The sequence below is a fragment of the Anomaloglossus baeobatrachus genome, chromosome 4, assembly GCF_048569485.1.
Source record: "Anomaloglossus baeobatrachus isolate aAnoBae1 chromosome 4, aAnoBae1.hap1, whole genome shotgun sequence".
Taxonomy (NCBI): domain Eukaryota; kingdom Metazoa; phylum Chordata; class Amphibia; order Anura; family Aromobatidae; genus Anomaloglossus; species Anomaloglossus baeobatrachus.
This window is the reverse complement of record NC_134356.1, coordinates 638,736,978-638,757,065: the sequence shown is the minus strand read 5'-3', so window position 1 is coordinate 638,757,065 and position 20,088 is coordinate 638,736,978. Positions and strand designations below refer to the sequence as shown.

The 20,088-nt window shown below is 54.9% G+C and overlaps 1 protein-coding gene across 1 annotated transcript in view; it reads left to right on the top strand.

The window, feature by feature from the left end:
• The window catches only part of XPO7 (exportin 7), a 170,789-nt gene that overhangs the window by 119,672 nt on the left and 31,029 nt on the right, over positions 1–20,088 (top strand).

Below are 20,088 nucleotides of genomic sequence, written 5' to 3'. Positions count from 1 at the left end.
CGACTTACTCTATTAATGCTGTCCTGGAAGGACAGTCGAGGTTTCGGTCCTTCCCAGGCTCGGGCAGGTCCCAATTGTCCTCGTCCAAAAGGGCTGAAAAGCCTCAGAGGGGCTCAGCTGCCGGCCGGGCTCAATCACGCCCAAGGAAGGCAGCCGGAGAAACCGCTACCAAGGCGGTCTCCTCATGACTCTCAGCTCTCTCATCTTTCCGCATCCGCGGTTGATGGCAGACTCGCTCGCCTTTGGCGACATTTAGCTGCCGCAGGTCACAGACCGGTGGGTGAGGGACAGTGTGCCCACGTGCACAGGACAGAGTTCTGATCTCGTCCTCCGACTCGATTCTTCAGAACGTCCCCACCTCCCCACCGAGCCGATGCTCTTCTGCAGGCATAAGGAGTGATTATCCCGGTTCCTCTTCAGGAACAAGACACGGTTTTCCTCCAATCTGGTTGTGGTGCCAAACAAGGATGGCTCTTTCCGTTCCGTTCTGGACCTAAAACTGCTCAACAAGCACGTGGAGGCCAGGCGGTTCCGGATGATACTCTCCGCTCCGTCATTGCCTCAATGTCTCTAGGAAATTTCCTAGCATCAATAGACATCAAAGATGCTTATCTCCACGTGCCGATTGCTACAGAGCACCAATGTTTTTCTACATTTCGTGATAGGAAACGACCATCTTCAGTTCGTAGCTCTACCATTCGGGCTGGCGACAGCCCCACGGGTGTTCGCCAAGGTCATGACGGCAGTGGTAGCAGTCTTGCACTCACAGGGACACTCTGTGATCCCTTACTTGGACGATCTACTTGTCAAGGCACTCTCTCAAGAGGCATGCCAACTCAGCCTGAATGTTGCGCTGGAGACTCTCCAGACGTTCGGGTGGATCATCGACTTTTCAAAGTCAAACCGGTCACCGACCCAATCACTAACGTAGCTTGGCATGGAGTTTTCATACCCTGTCAGCGCTAGTGAAGCTTCCGCTGGACAAGCAGCGGTCACTACAGACTGGGGTGCAGACTCTCCGTCTAGGTCAGTCGCACTCCTTAAGACGCCTCATGCACTTCCTCGGGAAGATGGTGGCGGCTATGGAGGCGGTTCCGTTTGCGCAGTTTCATCTGCGTCCTCTTATTGGGACATTCTCCGCCAATGGGACGGGAAGTCAACATCCCTGAACAGGAAAGTATCCTTTTCGGAGGGACTCTCTGCAATGGTGGCTTCTTCCCACCTCATTATCACAGGGAAGATCCTTCCTACCACCGTCTTGGGCGGTAGTCACGACAGACGCGAGTCTGTCAGGGTGGGGAGCAGTTTTTCTCCACCACAGGGCTCAGGGTATGTGGACTCAGCAGGAGTCCACCCTTCAGATCCATGTTCTGGAAATCAGAGCAGTGTATCTTGCCCTACTAGCCTTCCAGCAGTGGCTGGAAGGAAAGCAGATCCGAATTCAGTCGGACAACTCCACAGCGGTGACATACATCAATCACCAAGGAGGGACACGCAGTCGGCAAGCCTTCCAGGAAGTCCGGCGGATTCTGACGTGGGTGGAAGCCACGGCCTCCACCGTATCCGCAGTTCACATCCCCGGCGTAGAAAACTGGGAAGCAGACTTCCTCAGCCGCCAGGGCATGGACGCAGGGGAATGGTCCCTTCACCCGGACGTGTTTCAGGAAATCTGTAGCCGCTGGGGAAGGCCGGACGTCGTCCTAATGGCGTCCAGGCACAACAACAAGGTCCCAACCTTCATAGCACGGTCTCGCGATCACAGAACTCTGGCGGCAGACGCCTTAGTGCAAGATTGGTCGCAGTTCCGGCTCCCTTATGTGTTTCCACCTCTCGCACTCTTGCCCAGAGTGCTACGCAAGATCAGATCCGACTACAGCCGCGTCATACTCGTCGCCCCAGACTGGCCAAGGAGGGCGTGGTATCCGGATCTGTGGCATCTCACGGTCGGCCAATCGTCGGCACTACCAGACCGACCGGACTTACTGTCCCAAGGGCCGTTTTTCCATTGGAATTCTGCGGCCCTGAACCTGACTGTGTGGCCATTGAGTCCTGGATCCTAGGGTCTTCAGGATTATCCCAAGGGGTCGTTGCCACCATGAGACAGGCTAGGAAGCCCACGTCCGCTAAGATCTACCACAGAACGTGGAAGATATTCTTATCCTGGTGCTCTGCTCAGGGAGTGTCTCCCTGGCCTTTGGCATTGCCTACCTTTCTTTCTTTCCTGCAATCTGGGTTAGAAAAAGGTTTGTCGCTCGGCTCCCTTAATGGGCAAGTCTCGGCGCTATCCGTCTTTTTTCAAAAGCGTCTAGCACGGCTTCCTAAGGTGCGCACGTTCCTGCAGGGGGTTTGTCATATTGTACCCCCGTACAAGCGGCCGTTAGATCCATGGGATCTGAACAGGGTACTAGTTGCCCTCCAGAAGCCGCCCTTCGAGCCTCTGAGGGAGGTTTCACTTTCTAGACTATCACAGAAAGTGGCTTTACTGGTAGCGATCACATCTCTTTGGAGAGTGTCTGAGCTAGCAGCGCTGTCATCCAAGGCTCCTTTCCTGGTCTTCCACCAGGACAAGGTAGTGCTGCGCCCCATTCAGGAGTTTCTCCCGAAGGTGGTATCCTCTTTTCATCTTAATCAGGATATCTCTTTGCCTTCTTTTTGTCCTCATGCAGTTCATCGGTATGAGATGAATTTACATTTGTTAGATCTGGTGAGAGCACTCAGAATCTACATTTCCCGCACGGCGCCCCTGCGCCGTTCCGATGCACTCTTTGTCCTTGTCGCTGGTAAGCGCAAAGGGTCGCAGGCTTCCAAAGCCACCCTGGCTCGATGGATCAAAAGAACCAATTCTTGAAGCCTACCGTTCTGCTGGGCTTCCGGTTCCATCAGGGCTGAAGGCCCATTCTACCAGAGCTGTGGGTGCGTCCTGGGCATTACGACACCAGGCTACGGCTCAACAGGTGTGCCAGGCAGCTACCTGGTCGAGTCTGCACACTTTCACCAAACATTATCAGGTGCATACCTATGCTTCGGCAGACGCCAGCCTAGGTAGAGGAGTCCTGCAGGCGGCGGTTGCCTCCTCGTAGGGGAGAGCTGTTTTGCAGCTCTAACTTGAGGTATTAATTTACCCACCCAGGGACAGCTTTTGGACGTCCCAATCGTCTGGGTCTCCCAATGGAGCGACGAAGAAGAAGGGAATTTTGTTACTTACCGTAAATTCCTTTTCTTCTAGCTCCTATTGGGAGACCCAGCACCCGCCCTGTTGTCCTTCGGGATTTTTGGGTTTTTTCGGGTACACATGTTGTTCATGTTGAACGGTTTTTCAGTTCTCCGATGTTACTCGGAGTGAATTTGTTTAACCAGTTATTGGCTTTCCTCCTTCTTGCTTTTGCACTAAAACTGGTGAGCCAGTGATCCCACTGGGGGTGTATAGCCAGAAGGGGAGGGGCCTTACACTTTTTAGTGTAATGCTTTGTGTGGCCTCCGGAGGCAGTAGCTATACACCCAATCGTCTGGGTCTCCCAATAGGAGCTAGAAGAAAAGGAATTTACGGTAAGTAACAAAATTCCCTTCGTTTAGGTACCACATCACATTTGGAGTGATTTGAGAAACCTAGGCGACAGAAAATACCCAAAAGTGACCCAATTCTAAAATCTGCACCCCTCACTCTGCTCAAAACCACATCCAAGAAGTTTATTAACCCTTTAGGAGCTTCACAGCAACCAAAGCAATGTAGACGAAAAAATGAAAATTTTACTTTTTTAACACAAAAATGTTACTTTAGCCATAAAAATTAGTATTTTCACAAGGGTCTCAGGAAAAATGCATCATAAAATGTATCGTGCATTTTCTCCTGAGTACGCAGATACCCCATATGTGGTGGTAATCAAATGTTTGGGCACACAGCAGGACTCGGAAGGCAAGGAGCGCCATTTGAATTTTTGAGTGCAAAATTAGCTGCACTCATTAGCGGACGCCATGTCGGGTTTGAAGACTCCCCGAGGTGCCTAAACAATGGAGCTCCCCCACAAATGACCCCATTTTGGAAACTAGAGCCCTCAAATATTTTTTCTAGATGTTTGATGTGCACTTTGAACCCCTGGGGGCTTCACAGAAGTTTATAACGTTGAGCCGTGAAAAGAAAAAAAATTTTTTTTACCACAAAACTGTTGCTTCAACCAGGTAGCTTTTTTATCACAAGGGTATCAGGAAAAAATGCACCATAAAATTTATGGTGCATTTTCTCCTGAGTACGCAGATACCCCATATGTGGTGGAAATCAAATGTTTGGGCGCACGGCAGGACTCGGAAGGCAAGGAGCGCCATTTCACAGCAAAATTGGTTGGAATTATTAGCGGACGTCATGTTTCATTTGGAGACCCCCCTGAAGTGCCTAAACAATGGAGCTCCCCCACAATTGACCCCATTTTGGAAACTAGACCCCTCATGGAATTTATCTAGCTGTTTAGTGAGCACTTTGAACCCCTGGAGGCTTCACAAACGTTTGTAATGTTCAGCCGTGAAAATATTTTATTCTTTTTTTTACCACAAAATTGTTTTTTCAAACAGGTAGCTTTTTTTTCCACAAGGATATCAGAAAAAAATGCACCATAAAATGTATGGTGCATTTTCTCCTGAGTACGATGATACCTCATATGTGGTGGAAATCAATTGTTTGGGCGTACGGCGGGGCTCAGAAGAGAAGGAGCGCCATTTCACAGTAAAATTGATTGGAATTATTAGCAGACGCCATGTTTCATTTGGAGACCCCCTGAGGTGCCTAAACAATGGAGCTCCCCCACATGTGATCCCATTTTGGAAACTAGACCCCCCCCCATACAAAAAAATTAGTTTGGCGAAATAAAAAATACAGACATCAGTAAAAAAAAAAAAGAGCGCCTGCCACTAAGACCAGTGCCAAACGTGAGAGCAATGCACGAGTCTCGCATCGCATCATCCACTGCAGTCTGGAAGCGAGCAACTGCGCTGGATAATGCGATTCGAGAGGGCGGGGTGGCAGATGAGAAAGGGCGCAGCGGATGGAAGATGGGAAATGGCGCAGCGGATGGAGGAGCGGCAGAGGATGGGAAAGGGCGCAGCGGATGGATGATGGGAAATGGCGCAGCGGATGGATGGGAAATGGCGCAGCGGATGGAGGAGCGGCAGAGGATGGGAAAGGGCGCAGCGGATGGATGATGGGAAATGGCGCAGCGGATGGATGATGGGAAATGGCGCAGCGGATGGATTGGAAATGGCGCAGCGGATGGAGGAGCGGCGGATGGATGATGGGAAATGGCGCAGCGGATGGATGGGAAATGGCGCAGCGGATGGAGGAGCGGCAGAGGATGGGAAAGGGCGCAGCGGATGGATGATGGGAAATGGCGCAGCAGATGGATGGGAAATGGCGCAGCGGATGGGGGAGCGGCAGAGGATGGGGGGGGGGTGAGATGGGGATACCTACCTTACAGGATGGATCTAGGCAGCAGGATCACAGCAGACAGAAGAGGCAGCAGATGAAGGAGGCAACAGATCGAGGAGGGTGAGAGGGGGCAGTAGATGGAAAATGGGAGAGAGCAGGCAGCAGATCGGGGAGGGGGGCAGAGTCTGATGCGAGAGAGAGATGGCACATGTAGGGGAAGGGAGGGGGGCTTGCAGCACATGTAGGGGGAGGGAGGGGGGCTTGCAGCACATGTAGGGGGAGGGAGGGGGGCTTGCAGCACATGTAGGGGAAGGGAGGGGGGCTTGCAGCACATGTAGGGGGAGGGAGGGGGGCTTGCAGCACATGTAGGGGGAGGGAGGGGGGCTTGCAGCACATGTAGGGGGAGGGAGGGGGGCTTGCAGCACATGTAGGGGGAGGGTGGCTTGCAGCACATGTGCTGCAAGCCAGCCACCCTCCCCCCACATGTGCTGCAAGCAAGCCAGCCACCCTCCCCCCACATGTGCTGCAAGCCAGCCACCCTCCCCCCACGTGGGGGGAGGGTGGCTTGCAGCACATGGAGGGATAGGTGGTGTGGCGATGGAGAAGGGGCAGCCGATGAAGGAGGCGGCGGCCGATCGGGGGCAGCAGCCGCCGCCGATCGGGGGCAGCAGCGGCTGAAAAAGGTGGGTGCGACGGCGGCGGGGACAGTGGCGAGCATGGCGGCGGGGACGGCGGTGGATCGGGAGCGGCGGCGGTGGAGCGGGAGCATGGCGGCGGAGACAGCGGTGCAGCGGGAGCATGGCGGCGGGGACGGCGGTGGATCGGGAGCGGCGGCGGGGACAGCGGTGGAGCGGGAGCATGGCGGCGGAGACAGCGGTGCAGCGGGAGCATGGCGGCGGGGACGGCGGTGGATCGGGAGCGGCGGCGGGGACAGCGGTGCAGCGGGAGCATGGCGGCGGAGACAGCGGTGCAGCGGGAGCATGGCGGCGGGGACGACGGTGGATCGGGAGCGGCGGCGGGGACGGCGGTGGAGCGGGAGCATGGCGGCGGAGACAGCGGTGCAGCGGGAGCATGGCGGCGGGGACGGCGGTGGATCGGGAGCGGCGGCGTGGACGGCGGTGGAGCGGGAGCATGGCGGCGGAGACAGCGGTGCAGCGGGAGCATGGCGGCGGGGACGGCGGTGGATCGGGAGCGGCGGCGGGGACGGCGGTGGAGCGGGAGCATGGCGGCGGAGACAGTGGTGCAGCGGGAGCATGGCGGCGGGGACGGCGGTGGATCGGGAGCGGCGGCGGGGACAGCGGTGGAGCGGGAGCATGGCGGCGGAGACAGCGGTGCAGCGGGAGCATGGCGGCGGGGACGGCGATGGATCGGGAGCGGCGGCGGGGACAGCGGTGCAGCGGGAGCATGGCGGCGGAGACAGCGGTGCAGCGGGAGCATGGCGGCGGGGACGGCGGTGGATCGGGAGCGGCGGCGGGGACAGCGGTGGAGCGGGAGCATGGCGGCGGTGCAGCGGGAGCATGGCGGCGGGGACGGCGGTGGATCGGGAGCGGCGGCGGAGACAGCGGTGGAGCGGGAGCATGGCGGCGGAGACAGCGGTGCAGCGGGAGCATGGCGGCGGGGACGGCGGTGGATCGGGAGCATGGCGGCGGGGACAGCGGTGAAGCGGCAGCAGCGGCGGGGCGATCGGAGACAGCGGCGGTGAAGCGGGAGCAGCGGCGGGGACAGCGGTGAAGCGGGAGCAGCGGCGGGGCGATCGGGGACAGGGGCGGGCGGCGGGGCGATCGGGGACAGGGGCGGGCGGCGGGGACAACAACTTACCGCTCTCCTCGGCTTCTAGGGACGATCACAGGCCGCAGATCCACATTGATTGGAGAGAGCGGTCACAAGACCGGTCTCTCCAATCAGAGCTGGGGGCGGGTGAAGCATCGATCACCCAGCTCCAGCCAATGGCCAGTGCTACAGCAGCACTGATCAGGGCTGGATTTCAATGTTCCAGCCATTTTCAATGGCTGGAACATTACAGTGGCTGTAATTGGCTGAGCGGCGTTCGTCAGCCAATCACAGCCTCTGTAGGTTCGGGGAGGAGGCACCACCCCTCCTGAGGTCAGGCAGAGGTCCCCTCCTTCCCGAATCTACCGTTTAAGTAAATAAATTTCACTCCCCGGGGCTCCGGGACCGCGATTTCGCCATGACGTACTGAGTACGTCATGGGTCGTTTAGCACCATGTCACCATGACGTACTCAGTACGTCCAAGGTCGTTAAGGGGTTAAAGAAGACCAATCACCAGGATTTTCGTATATAACCTAAACCCAGTGCTATACTGGCGCTATCAGGCTGATTCTATACATACCTTTAGTTCTGAGATTGGATATAAACTTTCTGAAATATAGGCAAGTAAAGTTTGTGAAATGCACTGTTATTTGATTGATAGGTGCAATGGAATAATATGTGGGTTGTGTTTTGCCCGTTATTCCCGCCCCTGTCTGCTTCCTTTTCTTCATCCCCCGTCTGTTATTACAGGGGGAGGAGGGGCAGGGGGAAGGAAGGACAGGCTGGCAGACACAGGGGCGGGAATAACTAGCAAAATCCGAACCACCTATTAGATATTCTTTTGCACCCATCAATCAAGTAACAGTGCAGTTCACAAACTTGCCTGTATTTGACAAATTATACATCCGATCTCAGAACTAAAGCTATGTATAGAATCAGCATGATAGCGCCAGTATAGCACTGGCTTTAGTTTATATAGGAAAATCCTGGTGGTTGGTCCTCTTTAAACTCACAGATAACATCTGTAAAAGGGAACCTGATTGACAGATTTGTCCCTGTGGGTTTTTTCTTTTTCTCCTTCTGCTCCATAATACACAGGAATCCATCTTACTTTCTTTCATATATTAATACATCCACATTGAAGTAAGACAAATACACAAATGTGTTTCCAAAAGGCTCAGAATCGTCGTCCCCCCCCCCCCCCTTCTCACACACATTGGTGTCTCCCAGAACAGAGGTAGGAAGTCTTAAGACAGCTGCCAAGATAGTGAGACAGTGGGGAGCCTCTGGCGTCAGTCCCCCCATCTTAAAGGGCCAGAGCTATGGCATAATTGGAGAAGATTTTTTCTTCGGCGCTCTATTGGGAGACCCAGACGATTGGGTGTATAGCACTGCCTCCGGAGGCCACACAAAGCAATTACACTAAAAAGTGTAAGGCCCCTCCCCTTCTGGCTATACACCCCCAGTGGGATCACTGGCTCACCAGTTTTCTGCTTTGTGCGAAGGAGGTCAGACATCCACGCATAGCTCCACTGTTTGTAGTCAGCAGTAGCTGCTGGCTATATCGGATGGAAGAAAAGAGGGCCCATATGGGGCCCCCAGCATGCTCCCTTCTCACCCGCGGTGGTGCTTGTAAGGTTGAGGTACCTATTGCTGGTACAGAGGCTGGAGCCCACATGCTGTTTTCCTTCCACATCCCCTGGAGGGCTCTGTGGAAGTGGGATCTTGCCGGCCCCCAAGCCCTGGGGCCGGGCTCCATCCACAGACCCAGAGAACCTGCTGGATTTGGAGCGGGAGTGCCGTTCAGGGACAAGGCCCTGCAACTTTCAGGTACTCTGTGTCCCCGGCAGGCACGGACACTCTCAAGGCTTGCTTAGCGTTATAGTGCGCCGGGGACAGTAGCGCTGTGCGCTGGGGTTAGGTCACTGCAGCTTTGCTGAGTGACGTTACATGTTGGGAACTACTGCGCCGACCGCTACTGGAGCGGCGGCGCAGCTGCGACTTGTGGTGCGCCGGGGACTTTGCGCCGACCGCGCTTTTACGGCGGCGGCGCTTCTAACTTTAGCCCCCGGCTTCTGCGGCCTAGCGCCGCTTCGTTCCCGCCCCCACCCTGTCAATCAGGGTAGGGGAGAGACGCTGCTCAATAGGCAGCGCCGAGGGCTGGAGCTTTATTTACATGCTCCAGCCCTCTCACTAGGCACAGTGGGAAGCAGGCTTCCCGCTTTTCGTCTGTATACGCCCAGGGCCCGCCCCCCCTCTCCACAGGACGCCGGCAGCCATTACACATGCGGTCTGGCTGGGGAAAGGCAGCAGGCTCTGGGAGACCCAGACTACAGGGATTTCGGCGACCACACACCCGCTCCTAAGCGGGCGGTAAGCTGCACTTTGTGCTGGCCCCACTTGTGCCTCAGTGATATATTAGTGTACTTTTTTCTGGTACCATATATATATATATTTGCACTGTAAGGTCGCTTCTTGGCTGGACACCCTGTACTGCTCTGAGGAGGCAGCAACATGTCATCCGCAAAACGCAAGGGTGCCAAGGCACAGGCTGTGTACACTGCTTGTACTGCATGTGGGGCTGATCTACCGGCAGGCTCCAAAGACTCACATTGTATGCAATGTTCACTTCCAGTGGCACTTCGTCAGCCAGAGCCTAATGTGGTGGTAGCCCAGGCTGAGACGCCTGTGAACCCTGCCCCGGTGACGGGGACAGACTTTGCAGTTTTTGCTGATAAAATGTCTGTGACTATGGCAAAAATCCTGGAGACCTTGCAGTCCAGGCCAGTTGCTCAGGCCATGGACACTGCTGTGTCTATGCTCTCCGGTCCCCCTCAGTTGGAACTAATCCGTACTTCAGGGGGGTCTCAAGCATCACAGGCTGAAGTCTCTGACTCAGATGACAGTCCCAGGCAGCCTAAGCGAGCTCGCTGGGAAAGACCCTCCACGTCTTCACACTGTTCAGGGTCTCAGCGACAAGAGTCTCTCTGTGATGAGACTGAGGACGGTGACCAGGATTCTAATCCTGAAGCCCCTCTCAATCTGGATGCCCCTGATGGTGACGCCATGGTTAATGACCTTATATCGGCAATTAATAGGCTGTTGGATATTTCTCCCCCAGCCCCTTCTGCAGAGGAGGCAGCTGCACAGCAGGAGAAGTTTCATTTCCTATATCCCAAGCGTAAATTAAGTGCTTTTCTTCGGCGCTCTATTGGGAGACCCAGACGATTGGGTGTATAGCACTGCCTCCGGAGGCCACACAAAGCAATTACACTAAAAAGTGTAAGGCCCCTCCCCTTCTGGCTATACACCCCCAGTGGGATCACTGGCTCACCAGTTTTCGGCTTTGTGCGAAGGAGGTCAGACATCCACGCATAGCTCCACTGTTTGTAGTCAGCAGTAGCTGCTGGCTCTATCGGATGGAAGAAAAGAGGGCCCATATAGGGCCCCCAGCATGCTCCCTTCTCACCCGCGGTTGGTGCTTGTAAGGTTGAGGTACCTATTGCTGGTACAGAGGCTGGAGCCCACATGCTGTTTTCCTTCCACATCCCCTGGAGGGCTCTGTGGAAGTGGGATCTTGCCGGCCCCCAAGCCCTGGGGCCGGGCTCCATCCACAGACCCATAGAACCTGCTGGATTGGGAGCGGGAGTGCCGTTCAGGGACAAGGCCCTGCAACTTTCAGGTACTCTGTGTCCCCGGCAGGCACGGACACTCTCAGGGCTTGCTGAGCGTTGTAGTGCGCCGGGGACAGTGGCGCTGTACGCTGGGGGTTAGGTCACTGCAGCTTTGCTGAGTGACGTTGTGTGTTGGGAACTACTGCGCCGACCGCTCCTGGAGCGGCGGCGCAGCTGCGACTTGTGGGGCGCCGGGGGCTTTGCGCCGACCGCGCTTTTAACTTTAGCCCCCGGCTTCTGCGGCCTAGCGCCGCTTCGTTCCCGCCCCCACCCTGTCAATCAGGGTAGGGGAGAGACGCTGCTCAATGGCAGCGCCGAGGGCTGGAGCCTTATTTACATGCTCCAGCCCTCTCACTAGGCACAAGGGGAAGCAGACTTCCCGCTCTTCGTCGGTGTACGCCCAGGGCCCGCCCCCCCTCTCCACAAGGACGCCGGCAGCCATTACACATGCGATCTGGCTGGGGAGAGGCAGCAGGCTCTGGGAGACCCAGACTAGAGGGATTTCTGGCGACCACACACCGCTCCTAAGCGGGCGGTAAGCTGCACAGTAGTGCTGGCCCCACTAGTGCCTCAGTGATATATTAGTGTACTTTTTTCTTGGTACCATATATATATATATATAGTTGCACTGTAAGGTCGCTTCTTGGCTGGACACCCTGTACTGCTCTGAGGAGGCAGCAACATGTCATCCGCAAAACGCAAGGCTGCCAAGGCACGGGCTGTGTACACTGTTTGTGCTGCATGTGGGGCTGATCTACCGGCAGGCTCCAATGATTCACATTGTGTGCAATGTTCAGTCCCAGTGGCACTTCGTCAGCCAGAGCCTATTGTGGTGGTAGCCCAGGCAGAGACGCCTGTGAACCCTGCCCCGGTGACGGGGACAGACTTTGCAGTGTTTGCTGATAAAATGTCTGAGGCTATGACAAAAATCCTGGAGACCTTGCAGGCCAGGCCAGTTCCTCAGACCATGGACACTGCTGTGGCTATGCTCTCTAGTCCCCCTCAGTTGGAACTAATCCGTACTTCAAGGGGGTCTCAAGCATCACAAGCTGAAGTCTCTGACTCAGATGACAGTCCCAGGCAGCCTAAGCGAGCTCGCTGGGAAAGACCCTCGACGTCATCACACTGCTCAGGGTCTCAGCGAGAAGAATCTCTCTGTGATGAGACTGAGGACGGTGATCAGGATTCTAATCCTGAGGCCCCTCTCAATCTGGATGCCCCTGATGGTGACGCCATGGTTAATGACCTTATATCGGCGATTTAATAGGCTGTTGGATATTTCTCCCCCAGCCCCTTCTGCAGAGGAGGCAGCTGCACAGCAGGAGAAGTTCCATTTCCTGTATCCCAAGCGTAAATTAAGTGCTTTTTTGGACCACTCTGACTTCAGAGAATCAATCCAGAAGCACGACGCTCATCCAGACAAGCGTTTCTCTAAGCGTTCTAAGGATACCCGTTATCCTTTTCCCGCTGAAGTGGCCAAACGCTGGACCCAGTGCCCAAAGGTGGATCCCCCAATTTCCAAGCTTGCGGCTAGATCCATAGTCGCAGTAGAGGATGGCGCTTCACTTAAAGATGCCAACGACAGACAGATGGACCTTTGGTTGAAATCTGTCTATGAAGCTATCGGCGCGTCGTTTGCTCCAGCATTCGCGGCCGTGTGGGCACTACAAGCTATTTCAGCTGGTTTAGCACAGGTGGATGCTATCATGCATCCAGCAGTGCCACAGGTGGCGTCCCTAACCTCGCAAATGTCTGCGTTTGCGACCTATGCTATCAATGCTGTCCTAGAATCTACGAGCCGTACCTCTATGGCGGCCGCCAATTCTGTGGTTTTTGCGCAGAGCCTTATGGTTAAAGGACTGGAAAGCAGATGCTGGTTCCAAAAAATGCTTAACCAGCTTGCCATTATCTAGAGACAGACTGTTTGGTGAGCCATTGGCTGAAATCATAAAACAGTCCAAGGGTAAGGACTCTTCCTTGCCACAGCCCAGAGCAAGTAAACCTCAACAGAAAAAGTGGCAGTCGAGGTTTCGGTCCTTTCGAGGCTCGGGCAAGCCCCAATTCTCCTCGTCCAAAGGGACTCAGAAAGGACAAGGGAGCTCAGATTCCTGGCGGGCTCACTCACGCCCCAGGAAAGCAAATGGAGGAACCGCTTCCAAGGCGGCTACCTCATGACTTTCGGCCTCCTCCCTCCGCATCCTCGGTCGGTGGCAGGCTCTCCCGCTTTTGCGACATTTGGCTGTCACAGGTCAAAGACCGGTGGGTAACAGACATTTTGTCTCGCGGGTACAGAATCGAGTTCAGTTCTCGGCCTCCACTTCGGTTCTTCAGAACCTCCCCACACCCCAACCGAGCAGATGCCCTGCTGCAGGCGGTGGACTCTCTAAGAGCAGAAGGAGTCGTGATCCCTGTTCCCCCTCTGGAACGGGGGCGAGGATTTTACTCCAATCTCTTTGTGGTTCCAAAAAAGGACGGCTCCTTCCGTCCTGTTCTGGACCTAAAACTGCTCAACAAGCATGTGAACGCCAGGCGGTTCCGGATGGAATCCCTCCGCTCAGTCATTGCCTCAATGTCCCAAGGGGATTTCCTAGCATCAATAGACATCAAAGATGCTTATCTCCACGTGCCGATTGCTACGGAGCACCAACGCTTTCTGCGCTTCGTGATAGGAGACGAACATCTTCAGTTCGTGGCTCTGCCATTTGGTCTGGCGACAGCCCCCCGGGTGTTCACCAAGATCATGGCAGCAGTGGTAGCAGTCTTGCACTCTCACGGACACTCTGTGATCCCTTACTTGGACGATCTACTGGTCAAGGCACCCTCTCAGGAGGCATGCCAACTCAGCCTGAATATTGCACTGGAGACTCTCCAGGCGTTCGGGTGGATCATCAACTTCCCAAAGTCAAATCTGTCACCGACCCAATCACTAACGTATCTTGGCATGGAGTTTCATACTCTCTCAGCGATAGTGAAGCTTCCGCTGAGCAAGCAGCGGTCACTACAGATAGGGGTGCAGGCTCTCCTTCAAGGTCAGTCGCACTCCTTAAGACGCCTCATGCACTTCCTCGGGAAGATGGTGGCGGCAATAGAGGCGGTTCCGTTTGCGCAGTTTCATCTGCGTCCACTTCAATGGGACATTCTCCGCCAATGGGACGGGAAGTCGACATCCCTGGACAGGAAAGTCTCCCTTTCCCAGACGGCCAAGGACTCTCTGCAGTGGTGGCTCCTTTCCACCTCATTATCACAGGGAAGATCCTTCCTACCACCGTCCTGGGCGGTGGTCACGACAGACGCGAGTCTGTCAGGGTGGGGAGCAGTGTTTCTCCACCACAGGGCTCAAGGTACGTGGACTCAGCAGGAGTCCACCCTTCAGATCAATGTTCTGGAAATCAGAGCAGTGTTTCTTGCCCTACTAGCCTTCCAGCAGTGGCTGGAAGGGAAGCAGATCCGAATTCAATCGGACAACTCCACAGCGGTGGCATACATCAATCACCAAGGAGGGACTCGCAGTCGGCAAGCCTTCCAGGAAGTCCGGCGCATTATGATGTGGGTGGAAGCCACGGCCTCCACCATATCCGCAGTTCACATCCCCGGCGTAGAAAACTGGGAAGCAGACTTCCTCAGTCGCCAGGGCATGGACGCAGGGGAATGGTCCCTTCACCCGGACGTGTTTCAGGAAATCTGTCGCCGATGGGGAAGGCCGGACGTCGACCTAATGGCGTCCCGGCACAACAACAAGGTCCCAACATTCATGGCACGGTCTCGCGATCAAAGAGCTCTAGCAGCAGACTCCCTAGTGCAAGATTGGTCGCAGTTCCGGCTCCCTTATGTGTTTCCACCTCTGGCACTCTTGCCCAGAGTGCTACGCAAGATCAGATCCGACTGCAGCCGCGTCATACTCGTCGCTCCAGACTGGCCGAGGAGGGCGTGGTATCCGGATCTGTGGCATCTCACGGTCGGCCAACCGTGGGCACTACCAGACCGACCAGACTTACTGTCCCAAGGGCCGTTTTTCCATCGGAATTCTGCGGCCCTCAACCTGACTGCGTGGCCATTGAGTCCTGGATCCTAGCGTCTTCAGGCTTATCCCAAGGGGTCGTTGCCACCATGAGACAGGCTAGGAAGCCCACGTCTGCTAAGATCTACCACAGAACGTGGAGGATATTCTTATCCTGGTGCTCTGCTCAGAGAGTGTCTCCCTGGCCATTTGCATTACCTACCCTTCTTTCTTTCCTCCAATCTGGGTTAGAAAAAGGTTTGTCGCTCGGCTCCCTTAAAGGGCAAGTCTCGGCGCTATCCGTCTTTTTTCAGAAGCGTCTAGCACGACTTTCTAAGGTGCGCACGTTCCTACAGGGGGTTTGCCATATAGTTCCCCCGTACAAGCGGCCGTTAGATCCATGGGATCTGAACAGGGTACTAGTTGCCCTCCAGAAGCCGCCCTTCGAGCCTCTGAAGGAGGTTTCACTTTCTAGACTATCACAGAAAGTGGCTTTTCTGGTAGCGATCACATCTCTTCGGAGAGTGTCTGAGCTAGCAGCGTTGCCTTCCAAGGCTCCCTTCCTGGTCTTCCACCAGGACAAGGTAGTGCTGCGCCCCATTCAGGAGTTTCTCCCGAAGGTGGTATCCTCTTTTCATCTTAATCAGGATATCTCTTTGCCTTCGTTTTGTCCTCATGCAGTTCATCGGTATGAGAAGGATTTACATTTGTTAGATCTGGTGAGAGCACTCAGAATCTACATTTCCCGCACGGCGCCCTTGCGCCGTTCGGATGCACTCTTTGTCCTTGTCGCTGGTAAGCGCAAAGGGTCGCAGGCTTCTAAAGCCACCCTGGCTCGATGGATCAAAGAACCAATTCTTGAAGCCTACCGTTCTGCTGGGCTTCCGGTTCCATCAGGGCTGAAGGCCCATTCTACCAGAGCCGTGGGTGCATCCTGGGCATTACGACACCAGGCTACGGCTCAACAGGTGTGCCAGGCAGCTACCTGGTCGAGTCTGCACACTTTCACCAAACATTATCAGGTGCATACCTATGCTTCGGCGGACGCCAGCCTAGGTAGAAGAGTCCTGCAGGCGGCAGTTGCCTCCCCGTAGGGGAGGGCTGTCTTGCAGCTCTAACATGAGGTATTTCTTTACCCACCCAGGGACAGCTTTTGGACGTCCCAATCGTCTGGGTCTCCCAATAGAGCGCCGAAGAAGAAGGGAATTTTGTTACTTACCGTAAATTCCTTTTCTTCTAGCTCTTATTGGGAGACCCAGCACCCGCCCTGTTGTCCTTCGGGATTGTTGGTTTGTTTGCGGGTACACATGTTGTTCATGTTGAACGGTTTGCAGTTCTCCGATGTTACTCGGAGAGAATTTGTTTAAACCAGTTATTGGCTTTCCTCCTTCTTGCTTTTGCACTAAAACTGGTGAGCCAGTGATCCCACTGGGGGTGTATAGCCAGAAGGGGAGGGGCCTTACACTTTTTAGTGTAATTGCTTTGTGTGGCCTCCGGAGGCAGTGCTATACACCCAATCGTCTGGGTCTCCCAATAAGAGCTAGAAGAAAAGGAATTTACGGTAAGTAACAAAATTCCCTTCTTTTGGACCACTCTGATTTCAGAGAATCGATCCAGAAACACGACGCTCATCCAGACAAGCGTTTCTCTAAACGTTCTAAGGATACCCGTTATCCTTTTCCCTCTGAGGTGGCCAAACGCTGGACCCAGTGTCCAAAGGTGGATCCCCCAATTTCCAAGCTTGCGGCTAGATCCATTGTCGCAGTAGAGGATGGCGCTTCACTTAAAGATGCCAACGACAGACAGATGGACCTTTGGTTGAAATCTGTCTATGAATCTATCGGCGCGTCGTTTGCTCCAGCATTCGCGGCCGTGTGGGCACTCCAAGCTATCTCAGCTGGTTTAGCACAGGTGGATGCTTTCATACATCCACAAGTGCCGCAAGTGGCGTCCCTAACTTCGCAAATGTCTGCGTTTGCGACCTATGCTATCAATGCTGTCCTAGAATCTACGAGCCGTACCGCTATGGCGTCCGCCAATTCTGTGGTTTTGCGCAGAGCCTTGTGGTTAAAGGACTGGAAAGCAGATGCTGGTTCCAAAAAATGCTTAACCAGCTTGCCATTATCTAGAGACAGACTGTTTGGTGAGCCATTGGCTGAAATCATAAAACAGTCCAAGGGTAAGGACTCTTCCTTACCACAGCCCAGAGCAAGTAAACCTCAACAGAAAAAGTGGCAGTCGAGGTTTCGGTCCTTTCGAGGCTCGGGCAAGGCCCAATTCTCCTCGTCCAAAAGGACTCAGAAAGAACAAGGGAACTCAGATTCCTGGCGGGCTCACTCACGCCCCAGGAAAGCAAATGGAGGAACCGCTTCCAAAGCGGCTACCTCATGACTTTCGGCCTCCTCCCTCCGCATCCTCGGTCGGTGGCAGGCTCTCCCACTTTTGCGACATTTGGCTGTCACAGGTCAAAGACCGGTGGGTAACAGACATTCTGTCTCGCGGGTACAGAATCGAGTTCAGTTCTCGGCCTCCACTTCGGTTCTTCAGAACCTCCCCACACCCCAACCGAGCAGATGCCCTGCTGCAGGCGGTGGACTCTCTAAGAGCAGAAGGAGTCGTGATCCCTGTCCCCCCTCTCCAACGGGGGCGAGGATTTTACTCCAATCTCTTTGTGGTTCCAAAAAAGGACGGCTCCTTCCGTCCTGTTCTGGACCTAAAACTGCTCAACAAGCATGTGAACGCCAGGCGGTTCCGGATGGAATCCCTCCGCTCAGTCATTGCCTCTATGTCTCAAGGAGATTTCCTAGCATCAATAGACATCAAAGATGCTTATCTCCACGTGCCGATTGCTACAGAGCACCAATGCTTTCTACGCTTCGTGATAGGAGACGACCATCTTCAGTTCGTAGCTCTGCCATTTGGTCTGGCGACAGCCCCTCGGGTGTTCACCAAGATCATGGCGGCAGTGGTAGCAGTCTTGCTCTCTCAGGGACACTCTGTGATCCCTTACTTGGACGATCTACTTGTCAAGGCACCCTCTCAGGAGGCATGCCGACTCAGCCTGAATATTGCACTGGAGACTCTCCAGGCGTTCGGGTGGATCATCAACTTCCCAAAGTCAAATCTGTCACCGACCCAATCACTAACGTATCTTGGCATGGAGTTTCATACTCTCTCAGCGATAGTGAAGCTTCCACTGGCCAAGCAGCGGTCACTACAGACAGGGGTGCAGGCTCTCCTTCAAAGTCAGCCGCACTCCTTAAGACGCCTCATGCACTTCCTCGGGAAGATGGTGGCGGCAATAGAGGCGGTTCCGTTTGCGCAGTTTCATCTGCGTCCACTTCAATGGGACATTCTCCGCCAATGGGACGGGAAGTCAACATCCCTGGACAGGAAGGTCTCCCTTTCCCAGACGGCCAAAGACTCTCTGCAGTGGTGGCTTCTTCCCACCTCATTATCACAGGGAAGATCCTTCCTACCACCGTCTTGGGCGGTGGTCACGACAGATGCGAGTCTGTCAGGGTGGGGAGCAGTCTTTCTCCACCACAGGGCTCAGGGTACGTGGTCTCAGCAGGAGTCCACCCTTCAGATCAATGTTCTGGAAATCAGAGCAGTGTATCTTGCCCTCCTAGCCTTCCAGCAGTGGCTGGAAGGAAGGCAGATCCGAATTCAGTCGGACAACTCCACGGCGGTGGCATACATCAACCACCAAGGGGGGACACGCAGTCGGCAAGCCTTCCAGGAAGTCCGGAGGATTCTGATGTGGGTGGAAGCCACAGCCTCCACCATATCCGCGGTTCACATCCCCGGCGTAGAAAACTGGGAAGCAGACTTCCTCAGTCGCCAGGGCATGGACGCAGGAGAATGGTCCCTTCACCCAGACGTGTTTCAGGAAATCTGTCGCCGCTGGGGGGTGCCGGACGTCGACCTAATGGCGTCACGGCACAACAACAAGGTCCCAACCTTCATGGCACGGTCTCGCGATCAAAGAGCGCTGGCGGCAGACGCCCTAGTGCAAGATTGGTCGCAGTTCCGGCTCCCTTATGTGTTCCCACCTCTGGCACTCCTGCCCAGAGTGCTACGCAAGATCAGATCCGATTGCAGCCGCGTCATACTTGTCGCCCCAGACTGGCCGAGGAGGGCGTGGTATCCGGATCTGTGGCAGCTCACGGTCGGCCAACCGTGGGCACTCCCAGACCGACCAGACTTACTGTCCCAAGGGCCGTTTTTCCATCGGAATTCTGCGGCCCTGAACCTGACTGTGTGGCCATTGAGTCCTGGATCCTAACGTCTTCAGGATTGTCCCAAGGGGTCGTTGCCACCATGAGACAGGCTAGGAAGCCCACGTCTGCTAAGATCTACCACAGAACGTGGAGGATATTTTTATCCTGGTGCTCTGCTCAGGGAGTGTCTCCCTGGCCATTTGCATTGCCTACCTTTCTTTCTTTCCTGCAATCTGGGTTAGAAAAAGGTTTGTCGCTCGGCTCCCTTAAAGGTCAGGTCTCGGCGCTATCCGTCTTTTTTCAGAGGCGTTTGGCACGCCTTCCTAAGGTGCGCACGTTCCTACAGGGGGTTTGCCATATCGTACCCCCGTACAAGCGGCCGTTAGATCCATGGGATCTGAACAGGGTACTAGTTGCCCTTCAGAAGCCGCCCTTCGAGCCTCTGAAGGAGGTTTCACTTTCTAGATTATCACAGAAAGTGGCTTTTCTGGTAGCGATCACATCTCTTCGGAGAGTGTCTGAGCTGGCAGCACTATCATCCAAGGCTCCCTTCCTGGTCTTCCACCAGGACAAGGTTGTGCTGCGTCCTATTCAGGAGTTTCTCCCGAAGGTGGTATCCTCTTTTCATCTTAATCAGGATATCTCTTTGCCTGCGTTTTGTCCTCATGCAGTTCATCGGTATGAGAGGGATTTACATTTGTTGGATCTGGTGAGAGCACTCAGAATCTACATTTCCCGCACGGCGCCCTTGCGCCGTTCGGATGCACTCTTTGTCCTTGTCGCTGGTAAGCGCAAAGGGTCGCAGGCTTCTAAAGCCACCCTGGCTCGATGGATCAAAGAACCAATTCTTGAAGCCTACCGTTCTGCTGGGCTTCCGGTTCCATCAGGGCTGAAGGCCCATTCTACCAGAGCCGTGGGTGCATCCTGGGCATTACGACACCAGGCTACGGCTCAACGGGTGTGCCAGGCAGCTACCTGGTCGAGTTTGCACACTTTCACCAAACATTATC